Genomic DNA, 21184 nt, shown 5'->3' on the forward strand with positions numbered 1-21184 from the left:
TTCTCTGGGCCTCAGTCACCTCATCTGTAAAATGGGGATAAAGACTGTGAGCCCCACGTGGGACAACCTGATCACCTTGTATCCCTCCAGCGCTTAGAGCAGTGCTTGGCACATAGTAAGCGCTTTAACAAATGCCATCATCATTATTATTATTATTATTAAAAATCCCCAATCCTCATTTTTATCTAAAAAGAGTTGAGAGAGACCTTCAGCTTCAACATCAAAACACTGCTGAAGCAATCTAGAATGATCTTTCCCACAGATCTGCTCCTAAATTGAGGAACTTCTGGCATTCAGGCTCTAGCACTGATTGAGAGATTGAGGCTTTTTTCCAATCCTTCCCCAGAGTTTGATTCTGCCTTATTCATTAAAGGCCTATGGGGTTCTATGTGTGTCTGAACCCCATAGGCCTGCTAAAAACCACTCTGGACAGCATTTTCCAGAAAGGGAGGCTAAGTGGAAGTTCTTGGTTGGCCACAAAGATTGAAGCCATGGAGGCCAAAACTGCTGCACACTATAAGCGCTCAATAAATATGATTACCTGACTAACTGTTGGATGATTGCAACAGGAGAGATACCAGTTGTATTTATTATCTTACCATGGCTCAATGGAAAGAGCACGGGCTTGGGAGTCAGAGGTCATGGATTCAAATCCCAGCTCTGCCAATTGTCAGCTGTGTGACCTGGGGTAAGTCACTTCACTTCTCTGGACCTCAGTTCCCTCATCTGTGAAATGGGGATTAAGACTGTGAGTCCCCCATGGGACAACCTGATCACCTTGTATCCTCCCCAGCACTTAGAACAGTGCTTTGCACTTAGTAAGCGCTTAACAAATGCCATCATTATTATTATTATTATTACTGGGTGTGATGCACTGTACTAAGCACTTGGGAAAGTACAATGTAGAAGTGTCATGTTCCCTGCCATCAGGAAGCATACACATTGATGGGGGAAGACAGACATACACACATTTACAGTTAGAATGATCAAAATAAATAACTGAATATACAATCTAATAAATAATTCCTTTCAAGCCAACATCTCACTGTGTCTTTACCACCACCTGTCTTTCACTGGTATCCTCCCTCTTGCCGAGAACTCGCTCTCCCTTCATATCTGGTGGATCGCTGCTCCCCTAGTCTTCAAGGTCCTTCTGAAATCGCATCTCCTCTAGGATTAATAATAATAATAAAAATAATTATTATTATAATGGCATTTATTAAGCACTTACTATGTGCAAAGCACTGTTCTAAGCGCTGGGGAGGTTACAAGGTGATCAGGTTGTCCCACGTGGAGCTCACAGTCTTCATCCCCATTTTACAGATGAGGTAACTGAGGCACAGAAAAGTTAAGTGACTTGCCCAAAGGCACACAACTGACAATTGGTGGAGCTGGGATTTGAACCCATGACCTCTGACTCCAAAGCCCATGCTCTTTCCACTGAGCCATGCTGCTTCCCCACCCTATAGTCTCCACAACTGCCATTTCAGCACTTCCACATCACCTAATTACTTGGACACTCATTCCCTCCCTTTTTACATAAACACAGATCTTTACACTTGTTTCCTCCTAGTTATAATTTATTTTAGTGCCTGCCTCCCCTTCTAGTTTGTAAACTCCTTGAGGGTAGTGATCATATCTACTAATTCACTTGTACTCTTCCACATGGTTAGTACAGCATCTGCACACAGTAGAGGCTCAATAAACACTACTGATTGCTTGATAAACATATATACACAATTGCTGAGAATGGGTAGAAATAGACTCTAGAAGGGCTAGAAATAGATGGTGGGTTTCTACACTTTGGTTTTGGGGGATTATGTGGGGAAGGCTAGTAAGCCTTGTAAACAGCATGGCTCAGTGGAAAAAGCCCGGGCTTTGGAGTCGGAGGTCATGGGTTCAAATCTCAGCTCTGCCAATTGTCATCTGTGCGACTTTGGGCAAGTCACTTAACTTCTCTGTGCCTCAGTTACCTCATCTGTAAAATGGAGATTAAGACTATGAGACCCCTGTGGGACAACCTGATCACCTTGTAACCTCCCCAGTGCTTAGAACAGTGCTTTGCACATAGTAAGCGCTTAATAAATGCCATTAAAAAAAGAGAGAAAGTGGGATTGTAAGTGGACTGGGGAAGAGCTGGGGTCTAAGGGATTCGGGAGGGAGAGAAACAGCGTTAACAAGCAGACAGAGGCAGGAGAATGGACAGTGAAGTACTGTCAGGAGATTAATGTGGGAGGAACAAAATGAGTGAGTTGGAAAGTGGCAAGGGAAAAGCAAGTTGGGGAGAGATGGTGGAACATTTTGGAACCAACTGGGAAGAATTTGGGCTTGATGCAGGAAATGGGAAGCCAGTGTAGGGTTTTGAGGAGAGGGGAGATGAGTGAGTATCGTGCAATGCTTCATGATGATTTGTGCACCAGAATGAAGTAAAGACTGGGGCTGGGAATCTGGAGGCCGGGAGACCAGTGAGGAACTTGACACTTGCTTTAAAAATCTTTTTTCTTCAAATGAAAATTTTCCAGCTTTGGTGCCTCCTCCCTTGTCAACTTCTACTTCTCATCACCATTCAATTGGCATTTATTAATTCCCTCTCTGAACTCATCTTCTCTGAAAGATATTCTTGTAACCTATCCTGTGCAAACTAAGAAAAGTTCTGATTGATATAAGCTCCTCTTCCTAGACTGCAAGCTTCTTGAAGACAGGGATCATGTCCTTCAGAGCCTATTATATTGAACTCTCCCAAGTGCTCTGTACAAAGTAGGCACTTAATAAATACCATGGACTGATCGATTATCAATCTCCTTTTCTCAATAGTGTGGAATTCTTTCCTTCTTTTGAGCAGAATCAATCAGTCAATCAATGGTGTTTATTGAGCACTTACTATACACAGAGCACTCTGTTAAGTGCTTGGGAGAGTACAACAGAATTAGCAGACATGCTCCCTGTCCATAATGAGCTTACAGTCTAGAGGGGGAGACAGACATTAATATGAATAAATTAGTACTTTATAATATGTAATGGAAAGATATGTACACAACTGCTGTAGTGTTGGGGGTGGGCAAATATCAAATGTCCAAAGTTCACAGATCCAAGTGCAAAGAAAAGTGAAATATGGGAGGATTCTGAGAGAGAGAGAAGGTGCTACAGAATGAAAAAGTTTAAGAAGCATTTGTTCACAATAATCATTGATTCATTTTCAAACACAGGGATTGTTTGAGTCAAAATGCTCTTTCAGAAAATAGTCCTGAACCTCACTTTGAAATTTTTCCCAAATGCCCTCAGCAATTAATGCTTATTGTATTCTCCAAGTCATTGTAGACTTAATTCAGTCTCTGATAAAAGACCCATTGACATATATAGGAGTCTTCAGACTTGTAAATAGTGAGAATTTTTAGTACAAAGTCATCATTATTGCTTTGAAGAGGAAAACTTCTGATTTTTAACTGGGTGGTTCTGAAGGTGGCATTAGCATGTTTCCCTTGTTCTCCTAGCTAAATAAAAATATACATTTTCATAAAACCAGACAGTTTTGTTCCTAAACTCTGACATACTGTTTCCAGGGGATTTTTAGATTCATTTAGTTCTTATTTGTTTTAAGTAATCACTTGTACAAGTACCACAAAACCCCTTAGCCCATCAGCCTCCAATCTTGCAGTGAATCTGTGTGATTTATCTGTCAAGGGAAATGACAGGAATTGGGTTAATGCAGTTTTTGACTTCGAATTAGGTTAAGGTGTTCACTAGAAGCTGACTTTCAGGCAACATTTTCATGCCTCTTTTTCTAACAAACACAGATGCTCTGTTTCCTCTATTCTGTATGATTAATTCACAGTAAGTCCTCAAATCCACTAATATTCAGATAAGTGCCTGCAGGCACTTTCTATGGGAGAACCAAAGCAAAATGATCTAATTGGGAAAAATAAGTAATTAATAAAAGATGAAATCATCTTGGGACTGGCGGGGTCCGGGGGGACACTTGGAAATGATTATCTTCCATTTGAAGGCTTGTCTGGGGTTGGGAGGGGAAAAAACAAAGAAAGCAGACATATGCTCTTAGAAAACTACTCAGGAAGGTGGGAAAAAGACCAACATCTTTAATAATAATGGCATTTATTAAGCGCTTACTATGTGCAAAGCACTGTTCTAAGCACTGGGGAGGTTATAAGGTGATCAGGTTGTCCCACGTGGGGCTCACAGTCTTCATCCCCATTTTACAGATGAGGGAACTGAGGCCCAGAGAAGTTAAGTGACTTGCCCAAAGTCACACAGCTGACAAGTTGTGGAGCCGGGATTTGAACCCATGACCTCTGACTCCAAAGACCAGGCTCTTTTCCACTGAGCCATGCTGCTTCTCTGTCCTTTCCACTTAGAATCTGTTCTTTCCACTGCGCCATGCTGCTTTGACAAAGAGGTTTACCCCTATTAAGCTCTCATTTCCTCTACTCCCTTTTCCTTCTACATCATCCTTGCACTTGGATTTGCACCATTTATACATAAGAAACAGCACAGCGTAGTAGATAGAGTATGGCCCGGGAGTCAGAAGGTCATGGGTTCTAATCCTGACTCCTCCCCTTGTCTGCTGTCTGACCTTGGGCAAGTCACTTAACTTCTCTGGGCCTCAGTTACCTCATCTGTAAAATGGGGATTGAGACTGTGAGCCCCATGTGGAACAGGGCCTGTGTCCAACCCGATTAGCTTGTATCCACCCCAGAGCTTAGCACAGTGTAAGCACAGTAAGTGCTTAAGAAATACCATAATTATTATTATTATCCCACCCTCAACCTCACAGCACTTATTTTATCTGTCATTCATTTATTTATATTAATATCTGTTTCCCTTTCTAGACTGTAAACTCTCTGTGGCAGGGAACGTTTCTGTTTATTGTTGTATTGTATTCTCCCAAGTGCTCAGTACAGTGCTCTGCACATAGTAAGCACTCAATAACTAAGATTGACTGACAATTGAATGATTCATGTCCATATCCAGAATTTTTTATTTATATTAAAGTCTGTCTCCCCCTCTAGACTGTAAACTCCTGATGGGCCAAGAATATATCTACCAACTCTGTTATATCATACTTTTCCAAGCACTTACTACAGTACTCTTCACACAATAAACATTCAATAATGCGATTGATTGATTGGCTCATAATATTGATTAATAATTATGGTAGTTGTCAAGTGCTTACTATGTGCCAAGCACTTTTTGAAGCACTGGGGTAGACACAAGTCAATCAGGTTGGACCAAAAAATGCAGAAGACCCATCTTTACTGAAAGATCAATTTTCATTCATTATTCATTCATTCATTCATTCATTCATTCATTTAATCTCATTCTTTAATGTCGGTATTTGCACATGAAGTACGAAGGGAAGAAAAGAGCTCACAGGGGATTTTTTGTGAGGGGCAAGTGTGAGTCATGCTATATCTGATGCGCTAGCTCAACTTTTCATTCTCTTTTAATTTGAATGGAAAAATACAGGTTCTCATCTGACAACTCAAACTTAAAAGCTGAACTAGTCATTGGCTTTTAACTCCAACGTGAATAGTTTGTCCTTCCTGTAGCTTGGCAGGTTTTCTTGAAAAGCAGCACTGTCTAGTGGGAAGAGTTCCAGATGGAGAGCCAGGGGAGTTGATTTCTAAATCCTGCTCTGCCACTTATTGCGGTGTGACCTTGAGCAAGTCACTTAACTTCTCTAGGCCTCAATTTCTTCATCTGTAAAATGGGACTTGAATAGCTTTTCTCCCTTCTCCTTAGGCTGTGAGCCCCATGTGGGACAGAGATTCTATCTAATCTGATTGCCCCTTATCAACCCCAACTCCTAGCACAGTCCTTGACACATAGTACATGCTTAACAAATGCTATCATCATTATTCTTATTTTTCTTGAGCAGGGTGCTCCTGCTTGACAGTAAACTCTCCTGTTGGAGAAGCAGCATGGCCTAGTGAAAAGAACACGGGCCCGGGAGTCAGAGGACATGAGTTCAAATCCTAGCTCTGCCGACTGCTTGCTGTGTGACCTTGGGCAAGTCATTTAACTTCTCTGTTCCTCAGTTCTCCTGTTTGCCATCCTACTTGGACTGTGAGCCCCATGTGGGACAGGGACTGTGGTGAACCTAATTAGCTTGTATCTACCCCAGTGCTTAGAACAGAGATTAACACATAGTAAGTGCTTAACAAATACCATAAAAAAGTTCCCTGGTGACAGAGTTCATCCCACAAGCCTTCCCAGAAACCTCTCAGCTGAAGCCCCTCTTCTTCGCTTTCTTCCTGCTCCACAACCTGGTGACCCTGGTGGGACTATCCCTCATTTTCCCGATGATCAGCCTGAATTCCATACTCCAAACTCCTATTTATTTCTTCCTCACCTCCCCACTTGGGACTGTGAGCTGCTCATATGCAAGGAAAGTGTTGACCAACTCTGTCGTATTCTACTTTCCAAGCACTTAGCACAGTGCTCTGCACCCAGTCTTGTCAACTTGTACTTCCCAAGCGCTTAGTACAGTGTTCTGCACACAGTAAGTGCTCAATAAATGCGATTGATTGATTGATTGATTGTCTTGTCTTATGCTACCGAGTCATTTCCCGACCCATAGCGACACCACAGACACATCTTTCCAAGAACACCCCGCTCTCCATCTGCATTCATTCTGGGAGTGGATCCAGAGAGTTTTCTTGGTAAAAATATAGCGGTGGTTTACCATCACCTCCTTCCACACGGTAAACTCGAGTCTCCCCCCCGACTCTGTCCCAGGCCGCTGCTGCCCAGCACAGGGGAGTTTTGACTTGTAGCAGATCGCCTTCCACTCGCTAGCCACTGGTCACGCTAGAAATGGAATAGGTAGGCCTCTGCTTGACTCTCCCTCCCATAGTCGAGACTGGTAGAGGACTGGAAACTCTCCAGATGTGATACTGAGAGGGGCTGCACACAGTAAGCACTCAATAAATACCATTAGTTGTGGGTTCTAATCCCAACTCTGTCACTCGTCTGCTGTGTGACTTTGGGCAAGTCATTTCACTGCTCTGTGCCTCAGTTACCTCATCTGTAAAATGGGGATTAAGATTGTGAGCCCCACGTGGGACAACCTGATTACCTTGGATCTACCCCAGGGCTTAGAACAGTGCTTGGTACATAGTAAGTGCTTAACAAATGCCATCATCATCATCATTAATTGATCATGGCCCACTTAAGTTCAGAACAAATTAAAATTCAATAATAATGATGGTATTCATTAAGCACGAACTATGTGCCAAGTGTTGCACTAGGAATTGGAGTAGATAAGAGAAAGATCATGAGGCTTCACAAACTTCCCTTCACCCATGGGGCTTACAGGGCTCCACAGTTTATTAATTTCTATTAATGTCTGTCTCCCCCTCTAGACTGGAGGCTTGTTGTGAGCAGGGAATGTATCTGTTTATTGTTGTATTGTAGTCTCCCAAGTGCTTAACACAGGAAGCACTCAATAAATATGGTTGAAGGAATGAATGAATGAATGAATGAGTGAATGAATGAATGAAAGCCACCGGCTGGCCCATCTGCCAAGGGCCTTCAACTGTCCGTGGACCACCCACAGCCACGGGTGCCAGGGGAAGGGAGGTGGTTTCTTTGCTCTTTGAGATCTGAAGTCACTAGGAATGCATAAAGTCACTAAGAGTACATAATAATCATAATAATCATAATCATGGTATTTGTTAAACACTTACTATGTGCCAGGCACTGTCCTAAGCGCTGGGATGGATATAAGCAAATCTGATTGGACACAGTCCCTGTCCCACACAGGGCTCACAGTCTCAATCCACATTTTACATGAGGTAACTGAGACCCAGGGAAGTGAAGTGACTTCCCCAAGGTCACCCAGCAGACAAGTGGCAGTGCTGGGATTAATGATGGCATTTGTTAAGCGCTTACTATGTGCAAAGCACTGTTCTAAGCGCTGGGGGGGATACAAGGTGATCACTTTGTCGCATGTGGGACTCGTACTCTTAATTCCCATTTTACAGATGAGGTAACTGAGGCTCAGAGAAGTAAAGTGACTTGCCCAAGGTCAGACAGCAGACATGTGGGGGAGCTGGGATTAGAACCCATGACTCCCACTACACCATGCTACTTCCACAAGTCACAGGCTGCTTGCAGCCTGCACTTAAAAGGGCACTGATCCCACAGCCCAGCCATTTACTGATTACCCTTTCCTTGTGTTCTGCCTTGACTGGCAACACACCGGAGCTGTTTTATTTTGTTACCATGGAGGAAGTTTTTTATTCTGCAAGAGGCCAGGAGATTGAGCAAGATTATTGTGCTTGTTGTTTACCATCCGTTGTCAGTAAGCATCATTTTATTATATATGAAAGCTCCAAAAAGAAATGTGCTCATGTCTACAGAGGGCTGGGGACTTTAATTTCATTTGGTGTCTAGAAGAAAAATGACATAATAATAATGATAATGATAGTAATAATAATAACAATGAATAATTATGGTACCTGTTAAGTGCTTACAATGTGCCAAATGCTAAGCACTGGGTAGATAGTTAATCAGGTTGGATACAATCCCTGTCCCACATGGGGCTCACACTCTTATCTCCACTTTACAGATGAGGTAGCTGAGGCACAGAGAAGTTTAATGACTTGCCCAAGGTCACACAACAGACATGTGGTGGAGTAGGGATTAGAATCCAAGCCCTTCTGACTCATGCTCTATCCTTCACTTCATATTATTTTGGTGGGATTTTTTGTTGTTGTTGTTTTTGCATTTCAGACATAATTCTAGACTGTAAGCTTGCTGTGGGCAGAGAATTTGTCCATTTATCGTTGTATTGTTGTATTCTCCGAAGTGCTTAGTACAGTGCTCTGTACATAATAAGCACTCAATAAATATGATTGAATAAATGAATTAATACTTAGACTGATAGCCCCATGTGGGACAGGGATTGTGCCTGGCCTGATTATCGTGCATATACCCCAGTGTTTAGAGCAGTGCTTGACACAAGGTAAGCATTTAGCAAATGCAGTAATTATTATGATTGTTATTTTTATTATACTAATGTTGAATAAGAATATATTCTAACACCTGAAAAAAGGAAAATGAATGAGGAGGAAAAATAGCTATTTAAAAAACCAGAGCAATTTAGGGCAAATGGTTCATCTCTTTAGGATTTATGAGACAGATTTTTGTTGGAAATATTGCTTGGGATAGCCACTGGTGGACAAAATGTGGCTTTTTAATATCTTGCTCTCACTGCAAATAAATCATCCCCCCTCCCAAGGGAAGAAAACTTTCATGATGGTTATAAAAGGACTATTCTAACAGCATTCTGGAAGAAGTAGTTGTTTCTACTGGATTTTTCTCCATTTTGAGTAATGGTTAAAATATGTCTGGGATATCATGATGACTGTGATCCCCAACTGGGCGTGGCTCAGTGGAAAGAGCATGGACTTGGGAGTAAGAGGTCATGGGTTCTAATCCCAGCTCCACCACTTGTCTGCTAATAATAATAATAATAATGGCATTTATTAAGCATTTACTTTGTGCAAAGCACTGTTCTAAGCGCTGGGGAGGTTACAAGGTGATCTGGTTGTCCCATGGGGGGCTCACAGTCTTAATCCCCATTTTACAGATGAGGTAACTGAGGCCCAGAGAAGTTAAGTGACTTGCCCAAAGTCACACAGCTGACAATTGGTGGAGCAGGATTTGAACCCATGACCTCTGGCTCCAAAGCCTGGGCTCTTTCCACTGAGCCACGCTTCTTCTCTGTGTGACCTTGGGCAAATCACTTCTCTGTGCCTCAGTTACCTCATCTGTAAAATGGGGATTAAGACTGTGAGCCCCACGTGGGACAACCTGATCATCTTGTATCCCCCAGCACTTAGAACAGTGCTTTTCACACAGTTAGCATAAGAAATACCAACATTATTATTATTATTATCATTATTCTTATTATTGCCAATTCGATTGCACTGTATCTACCCCAGTGCTTAGAACAGTGCTTAATACATAGAAAGCACTGAACAGATACCACAATTATTATTGTTACTCTTGTTATAATGTTCATTTGTTTCAATAAGGTAGTCTAAGCCTTCTGTAAATTCCTAGCGGTGTATGACTGAAAAGAATCCTTCACTCCAAAGAAGAAGAATAGAATAAAAGTGCAGAGAAATGAAGACATAATGAGGGATAGCCAAGATGCCGGTGGCTTCTACTTAAGTCTTTGGAAAGATTAAACTTAAAATGATTTTCAAAGGCAGAACATCAGAGCAATCAGAAGGAAGAGATATTGGTAACCATTTCTTGGCCCATTTCATAAGATATTCTCACTTGGGCATAAAAAATGCATATACAGGGACCCATAATAATAATGGCATTTGTTAAGTATTTACCACGTGGCAAGCACTGTTCTAAGCACTGGGGTAGATACAAGATAATCAGGTTGGACACAGTCCCTGTCCCACACGAGGCTCAGAGCCTTAATCCTCATTTTACATATGAGGTAACTGAGGCCCAGAGAAGTGAAAAGACATGACCAAAGTCACAAAGCAGACAAGTGGTGGAGTCAGAATTAGAACCCACATCCTTGGACTCCCAAGCCCGTGGTCTTGCCACTAGGCCATGCTGCTCCTCATTGTTGTCATTATTGATGCTCCATAAAAGACAAAATAGTTTTAATAGCCCATAGGGAGCTGAATCTAGAGAACTTAGATATTAGGTATGAGGTATATTAGGTAGGTTGAGTATGTGGATTTAAAATAAAATTTCCTTATATACTTTCCCCTAAGTTCTTAGTGTGACTCGTGAACGGCAATGCATGCAACTTCACAGCTCTCTTGGGAATTAAGCTGGCACTGCTTAACCCTATCGTGTGAACGTGGTTGATGAACCTCCAAGAATTTAGGCAAATTCTGCTGGGCCGGAGCACTGGACATAAACGGTCAAGGGAGAAGCCGAGCAGAGCACGGCCCCAGACCACATTTTTCAGAGGCCATGATGGGTGCTCAAGCTGTGAGCCCACTGTCTTCTAGACTGTGAGCCCACTGTTGGGTAGGGACCATCTCTATATGTTGCCAACTTGTACTTCCCAAGCGCTTAGTACAGTGCTCTGCACACAGTAAGCTCTCAATAAATACAATTGATTGATTGATTGTGAGGGGTCGAACTTGAAAGAAGAGCCCGAATTGGTCTAAAGGGGCAGTCTTCACAGGAGGGATGGCAAGACAGCAGGGTATCCAAACGCCTGCCATATGGAGAACTGAAACTGGGAAACCAAAATCAGGGAGGAAAGAGAAAACGTTTTAAGGATATGGTAAAATAAAACCTCAATGCTGCCTCCCAGCTGAAAATGGGACGATAATAGCCACAGACGGACCAATATGGCACCTTGCCCTCAAGTAAAACGGGGCTGATGTTTGGAATTTTTTGATCATTCCCTTGTGCCACTGTACCATACTGGGCACTTTGGTAGTACAGACTAAAGGAGAGGTACATTCCCTGCCCATGAGGACCTTACACTAAAGGGGAGACAAACATAAAAATATTTTCAACTAGAATAGTCAAAATAAATAATTGAAGACCCACATACGCATGTTGGCTCAGGTCTGATCTTTGAGTGCTACTGGGGAGGAAGCCATGAAGGATGTATCATTTTTCAGGTAGCTTAATAAAATGTTGGGACTCCCCATATCCCATCATTAAAATAGACCTCATCCAGGGAGCCTTCCAGGATTAGCCTTACCACTTGTCAGCTGTGTGACTTTGGGGAAGTCACTTAACTTCTCTGGGCCTCAGTTACCTCATCTGTAAAATGGGGATGAAGACTGTGAACCCCCCATGGGACAACCTGATCACCTTGTAACCTCCCCAGCGCTTAGAACAGTGATCTGCACATAGTAAGCGCTTAATAAATGCCATTATTATTATTATTATTGCTGTTCTTTCTTCCAGACCAAATCATTACCCCAACCCTACCTCTCCTTGCAACTACTCATGTAGTTCATTCATTCATTCAATCTTATTTATTGAGCGCTTACTGTGTGCAGAGCACTGTACTAAGCGCTTGGGAAGTACAAGTTGGCAACATATAGAGACGGTCCCTACCCAACAACGGGCTCACAGTCTAGAAGACTGTGAACTACAACAAGAAGAACTACAACATGTAGTTGTTTTATAGACAAAATCGTAGTCATAATTGTTGCATGTCTTATCTGTCTCTTCTATTATTCTGCAAGGTTCTTTGCCCGGAGAATGTTTTTATTCCCCAAAATAATCCCCAAATCTCTAGTATCACATTGGTGATGTTGATTGACATGATCATCTTGTGGTACCGAAGTATTTGAAAATATCTTTCCTGCAAATCTCTTTAATCAATCCATCAATTGTATTTATTGAGCACTTGCTAGATGCAGAATGCCGTAATAAGTGCTCGGGAGAGTACAGTAAAATTAAGCTGTTACACAAGTTTCCTACCCACAAGAGGCTTACAGTCTATAGCTTTTTAAGTTTTCCCTGTAGCTATTTGGGGCTCTCATCAATCAGTCAATTAATTAATGGTATCTTCTGAGCATTTACTATGTGGAGAGCACTTTACTAAGTGCTTGGGAGAGTACAATACAACAGAATTAAGCAGTCACATTCCCTGCTCATAATCAATCAATCGTATTTATTGAGCGCTTACTATGTGCAGAGCACTGTACCAAGCGCTTGGGAAGTACAAATTGGCAACATATAGAGACAGTCCCTACCCAACAGTGGGAGCTTACAGTCTAGAGGGGAGTCTCTCTGTGAATTTATCCAAACTCTTTTGAAACTTTAACATTTTCTGCTTGCGTCTAATTACTTTATCAGTGAGATTTAGAACCTATGAGATAAAATGTAAACTGAAATCCATTTATTAGAATGACATCCTGCAACTTCATAACTTTCCCTGCCGATTGCCAGGGGCTAAGTCACCAATCTTTCTCAGAGATCTGCTCTCTCCAAACAGGAAGGGACACATTGACTTATGAGTAAGAGGAAGAGTGAAAATTTCTTTCCCACACCCCAAGAAACACCCTAGGTTCAGGGAAACTTAGTGTTTTTAGGCAAAATCATACTGGAAGTCAGTTATGTTGCATGTCCCGTGATAAAGCTCATGATAACACATTCATCTAGTAATAGTAGTAGTAATAGCAGTAGAAGAAGAAGAAGTAATAATAATGTAGTAGTCATAGAAGTAGTAATTATAATAATAATAATGGTATTTGTTAAGTGTTTACTATGTGCAAAACACTGTTCTAAGCGCTGGGGAGGTTACAAAGTGATCAGGTTGCCCCACGGGGGGTTCACAGTTTTAATCCTCATTTTACAGATGAGGGAACTGAGGCACAGAGAAGTTAAGTGACTTGCCTAAGGTCACACAGCAAACAAGTGGTAGAAATAGTAGCAATGTAGTAGCAATAATAATTGTAGTAGTAATAATAAGAATAATGATGATGGCCCTTATTAAATGCTTACTATGTGCAAAGCACTGTTCTAAATGCTGGGGTGGATAATCAGGTAATCAGGTTGTCCCACATAGGGCTCACAGTCTTAATCCTCATTTTACAGATGAGGGAACTGAGGCACAGAGAAGTTAAGTGTCTTGCCTAAGGTCACACAGCAGACAAGTGGTAGAAATAGTAGTAATGTAGTAGCAATAATAACTGTAGTAGTAATAATAATAATTATGGCATTTATTAAGTGCTTACAATGTGCAAAGCACTGTTCTAAGTGCTGGGGAGGTTACAAGGTTATTAGGTGAGGGGTCAGGTCAGGTGAGCATGAGGGGCTCACAGTCTTCATCCCTGTTTTACAGATGAGGTAACTGAGGCCCAGAGAAGTGAAGTGACTTGCCCAAAGTCACACAGCTGACAATTGGCAGAGCTGGGATTTGAACCCATGACCCCTGACTCCAAAGCCCGGGCTCTTTCCACTGAGCCACGCTAGTAGTAATAGTAGATGTAGTAGAGGGGAAGCAGCAGGGAGTAGTGGATAGAGCACGAGCTCTAAGGTCATGGGTTCTAATTCTGACTCCACCACTTGTCTGCTGTGTTGCCTTGGGCAAGTCACTTAACTTCTCTGTGACTCAGTTACCTTATTTGTAAAATATGGATTAAGACTTTAAGCCTCATGTGGGACAGGGACTGTTTCCACCCTGATTTGCTTGTTTCCACCGCAGGGCTTAGTACAGTGCCTGGCACACAGTAAGCACTTAACAAATCAATCAATCAATCAATCAATCATATTTATTGAGCACTTACTGTGTGCAGAGCACTGTACTCAGCTCTTGGGAAGTTCAAGTTGGCAACATATAGAGACAGTCCCTACCCCACAGTAGGCTCACAGTCTAGAAGACAACAAATACCACAATTATTTAGTCACAGTGTTTATTGAGTAGTCACACTGTTTATTAAGTGCATACTAGGTGTAGTGTACTGTTACTAAGCTCTTAGGAATAACAGAATAACAAAGTAACCCATTTCCTGCCCACATGAAGCTTGTACTCTAATGGAGGCGGCAAATGGAAAAATGTTTACAATTAAGTGGTCAAACTAAATAATGGACCATCCATATGTACCTGAGTGCTGAGAGGAGTATAAACAAGCCCTTATGAGCTCAAGTTGGCTGTGCCTGGCATTGTTGAGGGCTGTTGGCATCCCACTTGCCCAAAATGGACTTCTTCTGCCACCACGAAGCAAATGTTTCAGAACCCCCGTCATCATTCATTCATTCATTCATTCAATCATATTTATTGAGCGCTTACTGTGTGCAGAGCACTGTACTAAGCGCTTGGGAAATACAAGTTTGCAATATATAGAGACTGTCCCTACCCAACAGCGGGCTCACACTCTTCATCCATCACCTCCTGCCTCCCAGCCGGCTGAGATCTCAGAGTTTCGGAAACTTTTTTTTTCTTTGAAGGCCAAAGAAAAATCCCTGGTCAAGGGTAACTATGAATCAGAATCAGAATTTATATCAATTTTGCAAATCTGTAAAACCGTTGCCACTTGGAGAACAAATAGGGTTCTTCGATGAATGATCAGAATTGTAATCTCTTTCCATTGCAGTTATCAGTGACATTTTAATGGTAACTGGTGAGTAACCTTCGTGGTCATTTCTGAGTCAAATCATAGCCCCTTTGGCTAGTCCATCACACAGCAAATGACAAAAATGTGTTTAGTTAATGAATGACTCTGATCATTTTCTAATCTATTAGGTTGCTTGCTAGGAGCTGGCACATATAGTCAGGGAACATGCTTACCAACCCTGTTATATGAGAAGAAAGACGCCAAACACCTTAGTATACTCTTCACATGAACTAATTTAATCATTTGATAATCTGTTAGGTGCCTGAAGTGATGGGGCACATAAATGATAATCAGGAAATGTGTCTACCAACTCTGTTACACTATCCTTCCAAACGCTTAGTATGGTGCTCTGCACACAGTAAGCACTCAAAATATATGATAAATTGATTTAAAAAAAGTAAAAATGGTCTCAATCCAAAGTAATGTATAGCCTGCTGTTCAGGTTTTTGAAATCAATTGCCTAACGATAGACATTTTATCTAGAATGCATATGAAATAGTAAGCTATGATTGAATGAATACACTGTCTTTACGTTGCTTATTAGACTCTTTTTCTATATGAATACTTTAGACCTCTATTCTCTTCTACTTTGCCGATACCCTACTCTAGTGCTTTGAATACAGATATCAGTGTGTTTATGGAAAGAAGAGTTAGGATAATATAATGTGAAATCAAAACACTAGAACTTCAAGTTTTGGTGTGTTAGGGATGAGATACAACATCACCTGTGCTTGGGTTGCATTGATGATAGCTGCGCTTTGGGAAGTAGGTCAGAAACCTTTTCTTAGAAAGCCTTGAAATTTTAAGAACCAACTTCTAAGTTGGGTAGGGACGGTCTCCATATGTTGCCAACTTGTACTTCCCAAGCGCTTAGTACAGTGCTCTGCACACAGTAAGCGCTCAATAAATATGATTGACTGATTGATTTCTACTGACTCTTCTTGCGCTTGAAAGAACCTCTTAGTGACTACAGGTGTACCCCTGTTCTGAGGGGCCATAATACATAAAACTTGGAGATTCCTGCATGGCTCGGTGGAAAGATCACAGGCTTTGGAGTCAGAGGTCGTGAGTTCAAATCCCCGCTCCGCCACTTGTCAGCTGTGTGACTTGGGGCAAGTCACTTAACTTCTCTGGCCTTGTTTCCTCATCTGTAAAATGGGGGTGAAGACTGTGAGCCCCACGTGGGACAACCTGATGACCTTGTATCTACCCCAGTGCTTCGAACAGTGCTTTGCACATGGTAAGCACTTAACAAATACCAACATTATTATTATTATTATTATTATTATTATTATTATTATTATTATTATTATTATTATCAAACTGGGATGGGTCACTGACAGACCTCCCACATATTGGATGGATAAGCTGATGACCTTTTCTTTAATTTATTTTAGTGTCTGTCTCCCCCTGTAGAATAATAATAATAATAATAATGGTATTTGTTTTGTTGTGTGACTTTAGGCAAGTCACTTCACATCTCTGGGCCTCAGTTCCCTCATCTGGAAAATGGGGATGAAGACCGTGAGCCCCACATGGGACAACCTGGTTACCTTGTTTCCCCCCCAACCCTCGGCACTTAGAACACTGCTTCACACATAGTAAGCACTTAACAAATACCATTATTATTATTATTATTATTATTATTAAGCACTTATGTGCCAAGAACTGTTCTAAGCTCTGGGGTAGACACAAAGTTAACAGGTTGTCCCATGTGGGGATTACACTGTTAATCCCCATTATACAGATGAGGTAACTGAGGCACAGAGAAGCTAAGTGACTTGCCCAAGGTCACACAGAAAACAAATAGTGGAGCCAGGAATAGAACACTCCCAAACCCGTGCTCTTTCCACTAAGCCATGCTGCTTCTCTAATGTCCTCTAATCCTTCTCCAGCCCAGCCCACACCCTCCGCTCCTCTGCCACTAACCTCCTCACTGTGCCTCGTTCTTGCCTGTGCCGCTGTCGACCCCCGGCCCCCGTCCTCCCCCTGGCCTGGAATGCCCTCCCTCAGCACATCCACCAAGCTAGCTCTCTTCTTCCCTTCAAAGCCCTACTGAGGGCTCACCTCCTCCAGGAGGCCTTCCCACACTGAGCCCCCTCCTTCCTCTCCCCTTCCTCCCCATCCCCATCCCCCCGCCCTACCTCCTTCCCCTCCCCACAGCACCTGTATATATGTTTGTACATATTTATTACTCTATTTTACTTGTACATATTTACTATTCTATTTATTTTATTTTGTTAATATGTTTTGTTTTGTTGTCTGTCTCCCCCTTCTAGACTGTGAGCCCGCTGTTGGGTAGGGACCGTCTCTATATGTTGCTGATTTGTACTTCCGAAGAGCTTAATACAGTGCTCTGCACACAGTAAGCGCTCAATAAATACGATTGAGTGAATGAATGATAGTTGGTGGAGAGCCATGAAGCCAGTGGTTATTCATTCATTCATTCAATCATATTTATTGAGCTCTTACTATCTGCAGAGCACTAGACTAAGCCCTTGGGAAAGTACAATATAACAATAAATAGACACATTCCCTGCTTACAACGAGCTCGAGTTTATACTTGATGCGGAAGGAGTTAGCTAATGTTTGGATGTTCTAGAGGAGTAGGGAGATCCACAAAGAGCTGGTACTTGAAGCCATTGTGAGTGGATGAGTTCTCCAAAGGAGTGGGTATAGATGGAGAATAGAAGGGGACTCAGAACTGAAACTTGAGAGACCCCCGCAGTTAGGGGGTGGGAGGCAGAGGAGGGGCCCATGAAAGAGACTCAGAATGAGCGGCCAGAAAGATAGGAGAGGGCACTGTCAGTGAAGTTGAGGTTGGATAATGTTTCCAGGACAAAGGGGTGATCAACAGCGTTGAAGCTGAGAGGTCAAGGAGGATTAGGATGGAGTGGAGGTCATTGGATTTGGCAAGAAGGAGATCATCGGTTACCTTTGAGAGGGCAGTTTCTGTGGAGTGACAGTAGCCAGATTGGAGGGGGTCAAGGAGAGAATTGGAGAGGAATTTGATACAGCGGTGTATAGACAACTCACTCAAGAAGTTTGGCAAGGAATGGTAGGAGGGTGATGGGGTGACAAATGGAGGGAGCCCTGGAGTCAAGGGAGGGTTTTCTTTAGAAAAGGGGTGACTTGGGCATATTTGAAAGCAGTGGGGAAGAGCTATTGGAGAGCAAACAGTTGAAGACCGTAGTTTGGGAGGGGTAAGTGCTTTGATAAGGTGCCACAGGTATGCTTTCAGGTGCACGGGGGGAGGGGGAGAAATTTGAGAGAAGGCAGGGGATCTCCTCTACAGATACTGCTGGGAAAAATGGGACACTCAAAGAAGGAGCAGGATTGGGGAGGGACTATGTTGAGCCAGAGGAGAGTTTAGGGAGATCACTGTCCTTGACAACTCTCTCAATCAAATCACAAATTCCTTCTGTCTATAAATTCTGTCCAGTCTAATGTTCAGAGAAGCAGTGTGGCCCAATGAAAGCGGATGGGCCCGGGAGGCAGAGGGCCTGAGTTATAATCCTGGCTCTGCCACTTGTCTGTTATGCAACTTTGGGCAAATCACTTAACTTCTCTGTGTCTCAGTTCTCTCATCTACAAAATAGGGATTAAATAACATGTTCTCCCTACTTCTTAGACTGTGAGTCCCCCATAGGACCTGATTATCTTGTGTCTACCCCAATGCTTAGTAGAGTGCTTGGCACATAATAAACACTAAACAAATACCACGATCACTATATTGATGTCTGTTACTTGTATTGGTGTCTATTACTTGAATTGATGTCTGTCTCCGCCCTGCCCCTCCTCCCCCGCCCCCCCGGGACTGTGAGCTTGTTGTGGGCAGGAATTGTCCCTCTTTATTGCTGTATTGTACTTTCCCAAGCACTTCGTACAGTACTCTGCACACAATAAGCACAAAATAAATACGATTGAATGAATTACGATTGTGATTATGATTATCATTATTGTCCTACCTTTGTAACTTTGCTAAAATTCATTCATTCATTTATTCTATTCAGTCGAATTTATTGAGCTCTAAAATCTGCCCTTTCCTTTCCATTCAAAATGCTGCTGCTACACTGATCCAAAGACATTCATTCATTCATTCAATCATATTTATTGAGAGCTTACTGTGTGCAGAGCACTGTACTAAGCGCTTGGGAAGTACAAGTTGGAAACATATAGAGACAGTCCCTACCCAACAACAGGCTCACAGTCTAGAAGGGGGAGACAGACAACAAAACAAAACAAAACATATTAACAAAATGAAATAAATAGAATAGTCCCACCTTGACTCCTACATCAGCTTCTTTGTTGACCTCTAAATCAACAAATATGATTGATTGATTTTGATTGATTGACCTCCCTGCCTCTCGCCTCTCCCCACTCCAGTCCATACTTCACTCTGCTGCCTAGATCATTTTTCCCAAAACAGTTCAGTCCAGGTTTTTCCACTTCTGAAGAACCTCCAGTGGTTGCCGTCCATCTCCACACCGAACAGAAACTCTTTACTATTGGTTTTAAAGCACTCAGTCAGCTTGTCCACTCCTAATTTTTACCTCCCTGATTTCCTTCTACAACCCAGCTGGCTCACTTCATTCCTCTAACTCCAACCTACTCACTATACCTTGATTTTATCTCTCTCACTGCTGACCCCTCACCCATGTCCTGTCTCCGGTCTGGAACTCCCCCACTCCTCCATATCTTAGAGAAGCAGCATGGCTCAGTGGAAAGAGCATGGGCTTTGGAGTCAGAGGTCATGGGTTCAAATCCCAGCTCCACCAATTGTCAGCTGTGTGACTTTGGGCAAGTTATTTCACTTCTCTGTGCCTCAGTTACCTCATCTGTAAAATGGGGAGTAAGACTGTGAGCCCCCTGTGGGACAGCCTGATCACCTTGTAACCTCTCCAGCACTTAGAGCAGATCTTTGCACATAGTAAGTGCTTAATAAATGTCATTATTATTATTATTATATCTACCAGAGCCTAACTCTACCCACCCTCAAAACAATATTAAAATCACATCTCCGCCAAGAGGCCTTCCCTGACTGAGCTCTCATTTTCCCTACTTTCTCTCCCTTCTGTGTCACCCTTGCATTTAAATTTGATCATTTCATTCACCGTACTGTAGTAATATCATCATCAATCGTGTTTATTGAGCACTTACTGTGTGCAGAGCACTGTACTAAGCGCTTGGGAAGTACAAATTGGCAACATATAGAGACAGTCCCTGCCCAACAGTGGGCTCACAGTCTAAAAGGGGGAGACAGGGAACAAAACCAAACATACTAACAAAATAAAATAAATAGAATAGATATGTACAAGTAAAATAAATAAATAAATAAATAGAGTAATAAATATGTACAACCATATATACATATATACAGGTGCTGTGGGGAAGGGAAGGCGGTAAGATGGGGGATGGAGGGGGGACGAGGGGGAGAGGAGGGAAGGGGCTCAGTCTGGGAAGGCCCCCTGGAGGAGGTGAGCTCTCAGTAGGGCCTTGAAGGGAGGAAGAGAGCTAGCTTGGCGGATGGGCAGAGGGAGGGCATTCCAGGCCATTGGGATGACATGGGCCGGGAGTCGATGGCGGGACAGGCGAGAACGAGGTACGGTGAGGAGATTAGCAGCAGAGGAGCGGAGGGTGCGGGCTGGGCTATAGAAGGAGAGAAGGGAGGTGAGGTAGGAGGGGGCGAGGTGATGGACAGCCTTGAAGCCCAGGGTGAGGAGTTTCTGCCTGTTGCGCAGATTGATTGGTAGCCACTGGAGATTTTTGAGGAGGGGAGTAATATGCCCAGAGCATTTCTGGACAAAGATAATCCAGGCAGCAGCATGAAGTATGGATTGAAGTGGGGAGAGACACGAGGATGGGAGATCAGAGAGAAAGCTGATGCAGTAGTCCAGACGGGATAGAATGAGAGCTTGAACGAGCAGGGTAGCGGTATGGATGGAGAGGAAAGGGAGGATCTTGGCAATGTTGCGGAGCTGAGACCTGCAGGTTTTGGTGATGGCTTGGATGTGAGCAGTGAATGAGAGAGAGGAGTCGAGGATGACACCAAGGTTGCGGGCTTGTGAGACGGGAAGGATGGTAGTGCTGTCAAC

At 42.7% G+C, this 21184-nt stretch overlaps 1 non-coding gene across 1 annotated transcript; it reads right to left on the bottom strand.

The window, feature by feature from the left end:
* Nucleotides 1-6783: 6783 nt before the first annotated feature.
* LOC119926120 lies at nt 6784-6921 on the bottom strand. Its single transcript, XR_005450027.1, has one exon. It is a non-coding gene; the product is annotated as a small nucleolar RNA SNORA7 (small nucleolar RNA).
* Nucleotides 6922-21184: the final 14263 nt, after the last annotated feature.

This window comes from Tachyglossus aculeatus, chromosome 3, assembly GCF_015852505.1.
Source record: "Tachyglossus aculeatus isolate mTacAcu1 chromosome 3, mTacAcu1.pri, whole genome shotgun sequence".
NCBI lineage: Eukaryota > Metazoa > Chordata > Mammalia > Monotremata > Tachyglossidae > Tachyglossus > Tachyglossus aculeatus.